This window comes from Poecile atricapillus, chromosome 25, assembly GCF_030490865.1.
Source record: "Poecile atricapillus isolate bPoeAtr1 chromosome 25, bPoeAtr1.hap1, whole genome shotgun sequence".
NCBI lineage: Eukaryota > Metazoa > Chordata > Aves > Passeriformes > Paridae > Poecile > Poecile atricapillus.
The window spans coordinates 5,706,614-5,714,362 of record NC_081273.1 but is presented as its reverse complement, the minus strand read 5'-3'; positions in this window follow the sequence as shown (position 1 = coordinate 5,714,362).

The following is a 7,749-nucleotide window of genomic DNA, read 5'->3' as shown; positions in this document are numbered from 1 at the left end:
CAGTGGTAGTAGTTAAATAACAATGCATGTGTAAGAGTTAAATGACAATACATCAGCACAGAGGGTTAGGCAGTGGAGAATTCAGGGTTTTGTGCCAGTTTAGCTTTTACTGACCCCAGTTTATTCTCTTATCCCTCCACATCTCCCTCCAGAGGAGGGGAGCAGCCCAGGGCTGCAAACACCGAGGCCTTTTGCTCTAGAACAAGCTGCAGATCCGCAGACTCCCATCAGAGAGTGCACCCATCTGACATTTGTGCTTCATTTCTGCCCATTTACACACAGCAGATTCTGTATTTCAGCTCCAGAGGTTTCCCTGCTCCCCACACCTGGGGGCTGCACCCAGCAGCGCAGGGAGCACAGAAATCTCTGTGTTTGTTGGGTCCAAACCCCCATGAAACAGGCACAGGGGTCCCAGGAACTCATCTCCTGCCCTGCTCCAGCTCTTGGCTTCCCTCTGGCTCTCTCAGCAGCAGGAGCCACCTGGATCCTCCTGGATCCTCCTGAACCCTCCTGGATCCTCCTGGATCCTCCTGGATCCTCCTGAATCCTCCTGGATCCTCCTGGATCCTCCTGAATCCTCCTGGATCCTCCTGGATCCTCCCGTACTCTCCTGAATCCTCCTGGATCCTCCTGGATCCTCCTGGATCCTCCTACACTCTCTTGAATCTTCCTGGATCCTCCTGAATCCTCCTGGATCCTTCTGGATCCTCCTGGATCCTCCTGAATCCTCCTGGACCCTCCTGGACCCTCCTGGATCCTCCTGGATCCTCCTGCACACTCTTGAATCTTCCTGGATCCTCCTGGATCCTCCTGGATCCTCCTGAATCCTCCTGGACCCTCCTGGACCCTCCTGGATCCTCCTGGATCCTCCTGAATCCTCCTGGACCCTCCTGGATCCTCCTGGATCCTCCTGGATCCTCCTGGATCCTCCCCCCTCCGCCTATTTTGGGTGTGCTGTGACATCCAGCGCTGCTGCACAACAGCTGCTCTGCTGCCAGTGTCAACCTGGGCTATTTTTATCTTTATTGCACTGAAAGGCAGCTTAAAGGAGGCAACTGTGTTCATTACAGTCTCAAGAGCAATTCCCAGCCATCAGCCACTGTCTACATCAATTCTTTTATTAATTTGAGTGCAGCACTCGGGCCAGGAACATGTGCCTGCACTCTCAGCTGCACGCTGGCCCCAGCCTAGAGCCATTTAATTACCTCCATTAATAAGCAATAAGGCTCTTAAGAGCAACAATTTCCTTCTGCTGATCATTTCTGGGGCTCCCAGACAGAAAATGCTCTCTTTTTAACTGGTCTGAGAGGATAAGAGCTGTGGATCATGGAGGAAATGTCAGGCAACTTTAATGGGCAGGATGTTTTTAATGCAGATCCTGCTGCACTTTGTGGGTTTAATTGCACCAGAAATGTGCACGACCAAACTCACAGCCCATGAGAGTGGAAAACTTTAAATTAAGGATGACTGACCCCAGCAGAGCATGTGAAAAAAGGACATCTCAAATATTGCTGGGGAAAAGGAGGTGTGGAGATGGAGTCTGGGACAGTGACAGCAAAATCTCCCCAAAGCACAGCTCAGTTTTGGCATCAGCTCCTTCCTGGCTGGATTTAAGGACAGGTAACCCTGAGAACTCCATCAAAAATAGCTTTACAGGGCTGCAATTAAGTGCTTTTCACCTCTCAGCTTTGGAGCTTTTGGGTTCTGTGGTTTCATTTTGGTTTGTTTGTTCTTTTAGGGATACCCTGAGTGATGAGTGAAGCCTCCCAGGCACACAAAACTTCCTAAAGCCTCCACAGGCATAATCCAGATCCCAGAGCCACCTTTCCCAAGCAAATCAACCCCCAGCAATAAATTCAGGAGGGAAAGGCTTGGGTTGGATGCTGCAGGATTTCACCTCCTAGGTCAGCTTTAGGCACTAATTAAAAATATATAGTAAAGAAAGGTTTCTTAGAGGTGATTTTACCCAAAATCAGCAGGGCCAGGATGTAAAATACTGCTGAGAATTTAAGAGAAATTTGGCAAAGGAAAAATCCCAAACCTGGAGAGGCCTTCAGAGGATTTTTGCCAGGAAGAAGTTAGCCAAGATATTTAAAATGATACAATATCTGCTGGCTTTTCAGTGATAATGGTCCCAGGAATGGCTGATCTCGAACACTGTCTGGAAAATGCTTTTGATGTAACAAGACAAGAAAGGTTTCAAGATGTTACTGCAAAATTCATGAGTGTTTTTGAGGCACAGGCAATTTAAAAATACCCTGGTTTTCTTAGCAAGAAAACAGTTCCTGGCGTGGAACTGCAGTGAAAACTCTCCCTCCACGAGGAAGAACACAGAAACCCAGAAAAGTCAGAGCTCAAAATGCTCCTGTTGGGATTTATCTTTGCTCTGGAGCTAAGAAATCACAAAACATGGGCTCAGTGAGGTTTCTAGGCCACTCTCCTGTCTGTACAAAGGCTGCTTAAAAAAGGAGTTTGTGCTGCTCCTCTGCAGCAGGGGAACCCCCAGCTCCTGCTGCGTGCTGCACAAACCTCCAGCCAAAAATTCAGGGAACTGGAGCCCCTGAAGCACCTGGGGGACTGAATTTCCTTGGCAGAGCCCTGAAATCCCAAACTTGGGCACGTGGGTACAACCTGTCAAAGGAAGGAGGCCCCGCTCTGCTTCCAAAAAAAGACTTTTAAGAGACAAAATAATTGCAGGGCTTGGGGTTTTCTGACCTCTTGCAAGAAAGGCCACGGGAAAGAAAATGCAGGTGGCACTGAAGGGAGTGAAAAATTCACACTCAGCTGTCAGGAGTTGATCAGGAGCCACTGGAGCAAACTCTGCTGCGTTTGTCACCCTTTGTTTTCGTTTGGTTTTCCCAGCAATGACAGCGCTGGGCGTCAGAGCCAGTGGGCCATGGAAAACACCAAAGAGCAGGAGAAGAGCAGAGTGTGTTCCCCCAGGGGATGTCCAGGAACACCTCTGGATGCTTGGGAGCACCTCTGGATGTCCGGGAGCACCTCTGGATGTCCGGGAACAACTCTGGATGTCTGGGAGCACCTCTGGATGTCTGGGAGCACCTCTGGATGTCCGGGAGCACCTCTGGATGCTCGGGAACACCTCTGGATGTCCAGGAACATCTCTGGATGCTCGGGAGCACCTCTGGATGTCCGGGAACACCTCTGGATGCTCGGGAACACCTCTGGATGTCCGGGAGCACCTCTGGATGCTCGGGAACACCTCTGGATGTCCGGGAACACCTCTGGATGTCCAGGAGCACCTCTGGATGCTCGGGAACACCTCTGGATGTCCGGGAACACCTCTGGATGCTCGGGAACACCTCTGGATGTCCGGGAGCACCTCTGGATGCTCGGGAGCACCTCTGGATTCCCGGGAACACCTCTGGATGCTCGGGAACACCTCTGGATGCCCGGGAACACCTCTGGATGCTCGGGAACACCTCTGGATGTCCGGGAACACCTCTGGATGCTCGGGAACACCTCTGGATGCTGGGAGCTGCCCATCTGTGCGGGGAGCGGGGTGGAGGCAGCACAGCGCTGCCTGGGCAGGGATTGCCATCTGCTGGCACCGAGGGGAAGCCCGGAGCCCTGCCCGAGCGTGGAGCGAGGGGAATCCACGGAATCATCGGGAGGTTTGAGCTGGAAGCGCTTGTCAAGGATCCCAAGGGATCGTCAGAGCCACATCCCCACGGAGCTGAGCGTTTGAGCCACATCCCAGCCTGCTCTGCCGCCCTCACACCTGGTCCGGGATGATATTATTATTACTATTATTACTATTATTACTATTGTTACTATTACTACTATTACTACTATTACTACTATTACTACTATTACTACTATTACTATTACTATTACTATTACTACTATCATTATCGTTATTGTTATTATTTACTTGTCCCCAGCACAAAAACAGAGCCAGAGAAGTCCATCAATTTTATTTTTCCACAGGCGCATCCCCAAGCAGCGGGGAAGGGTCTGGGAGAGCTGGATGCTGGCTCCCAGCGGGGGAAACTGAGGCACGGAGGGACACCCATCATCTCTCAGCTGCTCAGGGTGGGTTTGGGGCTGCTCCCAGCCGCTGTTTTACCTCCAGAACCTCTCATTCCTCAGAGCCTTGAGCTTCCCTGGGCTCCCCTGGCAGCCGGCGCTGTCCCCGAGCCCGGGATGTCACCCTGGAGTTGCCATGGAGACCCCCTGGCGATGCCACAGGGACACGGAGGGGCACTGAAGGCCGTCATTAACTGAGGGCATTAAGGACAATTAATTAGCGTTCATTAAACGGGGTTTGTCGGGGTCGGCACAGAGCGAACAAAGCAGATCCCTGCCCCGTAAAACAATGGGATGCGCTCTGGGTGCTGCAGGTGAGCTTCAGGGGAGGGAGCGGTCCTCGGGAAAAATAAACTGGATTAACAAGCAGACACAAGCAGCAAATCTCATTCTGCGGCAGAAGGATTTATCTCCTGTTCATCTGAAATAAAACCCACGGCCTGTTAATCCATTTCATCCAGAGCAGGGAGGGAGGGAGCTGCAGATAAAACTCTGCTTCGTGGCCGTGAGCGAGGATCGCCACGGTCAGGATTGATAAAGCGTTCCCAAAGAGCAGGAAATCCATCTGGCTTTTATCAGCCATCAGCACCATCAGAGGCCAGGCTTTGGAGGTGCCCTCCAGCTCAGGAAGTCCTTAAGACACCGGCTCTGAAGGCAGCACTACATAAATTCTGCTTTTGCATCTCTCCATATTCATCATTCCGTGCCCAAACCAGGCTGGAGGATCCAGCACTGAATTCTCAACTCTCCCTGCCCTGCTTTAAGCTGGGTTTAACAGCAGTGTTTCCTTGCAGGAGCTGTGCTGATGGAGTTTGTGCCACGGTCACATTTAGGGGGTCGCTTTTTGGTGGCTCCCTGGCCTTCACAAACCTCACCAGGGATGATTTCCCCACTGGGGATATTTCCCCACCCCTGTGATGCCACCAAAGCAGGAATCCAGGGGTCCAGCCCCACCCTGAGATGGTCTAAACTGGAATTTAATTAGGTCACTCCCCGGAGACACTAAGCACAGATGTCCAGATTCAGGAGATTACAGATTTATTGGGCATTGATTAAACAAAAAAAAAAAAAAAAAAATCAAATAAGAGTCACAGCTGAGTGCTGCAGCCATGTGCCAGCTCTCCCTGAGGGCAGCTGGAGCAGGCTATAATTAATATTACACAGTCCTGACAGGCAAGATAAAAGTTCTGGCCAGGCCAGGGTGTAATTTAGGATCTATTTATTCTCCAGCAGAATTTATTAACTCGAGCAAACCCAGCACAGGCAGATTTGTGGCTGATTTCCCTGCAAAGGGTGTCAGGAGCGCTCTGCACGTGCTGTTCTCCTTCCTCACACATGGCAGAGCTCAGCTGAAAATCCAGGGACAGCTTCCCATGGATGGATCCCCTCCCTGCCTGGGGAGCCACAGCAGCCCCTCCTGCAGCAGCAAGTGCTGAAATAAATCCTTTACAAAGCCCGGGGAATTCTGCCTCCAGCTAAAACCGTGGTAAACTGGAGTGGGAAGGCGTTTGGGAGCACTTTATCCTCTGCTCCACGCCTTGTTTTCCTCCTGCTCAGGCACCATTCCTGCTGTCCCTTCCACTCTCCCTGCCCTGCACGATTCATGCAGCATTTAAATAATAAACTGCATGGACACTGTGGAATTTACAGCTCCCAGGGAGGGTTATTAACTAAAGCACTGGGTAATTCATAGAAATGAACTTGGATTTCTCGGTGGGAGGATTTCATTGAGGGTTTAAAAAGAGTTTAAGAAAATCCAAGGGCTGCCAGGGATTTGCAATATTTAAGTGCTGTGTGTGTTTAGAGCGAGAATCTGAGGGTGATTTATGCAGGGTGACACCTTGGTCTCAGCTGAGACAGGCTCAGAGTCCAAAATATCTGGGGCTGGGCCAGGGGCTCGCTCAAAATCAGTGAGGAGAGCAGGTTTGGAGTTTGCCCTGAATTCTTGGAGCAGTCCCACACCTCTGTCCTTCTCCTGGGGGTTCCTGCTCCCCCCAGCCCTGTCCCTGTCCCGGTTCCTGCTCCCCTGTCACCCCTCTCCTCACTGACCTGGCTGCTCCAGGGACACCCAGAGCTCCTGGCAGAGGGCTGGAACTGCTGCTGCTCCTTCCCTTTGCGAATCTGGTTTATCCACAGCTCCCCTCTTCTCCTTTCTCCGTGCATGTCAGTGTGAGCAGTTCCACCATTTCAGGAAATATTTAATTTGCAGTGCCAGCCCGCCTTGGCTCCCCGGGACTGAGGTCCTTGTCACTTTGAAGATCCCAGCTATTTGACTGCTTTGAATTCATTTGTTTAATGAACCTCAGGGGGCCACTGCACTAAAGCATTCCCAAACAAGTTCAGAGCTCTGCAGTTTCTCCACTAATTAGGGACTCCTTTGGGGCTAAACACACGAGGTTCTGCTGCTGTGTTTGAAGCCGGCAGAAAGCCAAGGCAGGGCTGAATCTCCAGCTCAAGTGAAGCATTTTTAATGCTTTTCCTCCTCTATTTTTTTTTTCCCCTCTCCCCAGCGAGTGTAGAGTTGCCAGGCACGAACACAAATGATCAGGTCAAGGTGCCCTGAGACAGGGAAGGGTTTTAGCAAAGCCTGCGTAAACCAGCCCAGTTCTGCAGTGTTTTCCTGCACTTGTGTCTCTTCCACCAGCCCTTTCCCCAGTGCCTCGTCACCCAATTACTGCTAAAGGCTCCTGGAGCTAAAACTGAGAGCTCAGATTGCTCTGGAGGAGCTGTCTAGGAACAGCCGAGCTCAGTCCTTGCAAGGTCAGAGCAGGGAGCAGCCGGTCAATCCCATACAGACAGCACAGGCCATGCCTTGCACCCCTGACAGGGCTTTAGGGTGGGAAATCGGGGGAAAAATCTCCTTTTAAAATGCCTCGAGGATGTGGGAGTCTCACAGCTGAGAGATGCAAGATAAAATCCACTTGTGGCAACTCTTCTCAGTTTTCCCTTTCTCTTTTTTTAATGAAAGTGTTTTCTCTGTCCCTTCCTTCCTTTGCCTGCTTGGTCCTTGCCCTCCAAAAAGTGAAATGCACATGTCCTGGTCTAAAAAAAAATATAAATAAAATAATTAAAACATTCATACTGATTAGAAGGAATAAAGAAAGAAATTGGTGTATCTGGCAATTCATCACAGCAACTTCATCGCTCCAAAGTAAGAAAGGGGCAGCTCAGAATCCACCCAGCGGTGCTCAGGGCACCGAGAGTCCTGCAGAATTAATTGCCAGGCACATTAATTACTGATTAAATAGGAGATCCCCAAATACCATTAGGAAGGGATGATTAAACAGCGCTGATTGGATCCATCGTCCTTCCAGCCCCTCTGTAAGTCACTTTCCTGGGGCTCAGGTTCAGAAGGACAAACCTACCACAGCAGGTAAATAAATGTTCTCAGCAGGGAGCTGCGAACACCTCGCTGGGATAAAGCTGCAGATTCCTTGTCCAGCACCGCACACCTTGGCTCTGCAGCCAGAAAATAAATGCTCATTTTCCACCTTGGAGTCGGCAGCTGGGGCGGCAGCATCAGGCAGCGCTCGCAGCTCTTGGCTCAGCCCATCTGCCCCAGCGAGGGCTGCCAGGAAAACCTCCCAGATGCTGGAATTCTGTGTCCAGGAGGGCAAACCTGGAGCTGGGAACGGGCTCAGGGTCAGGGAGGACAAGCCCTGAGGTGCAAGCCAGGCGTTTGCTCACACAGCTCTTCCCAAA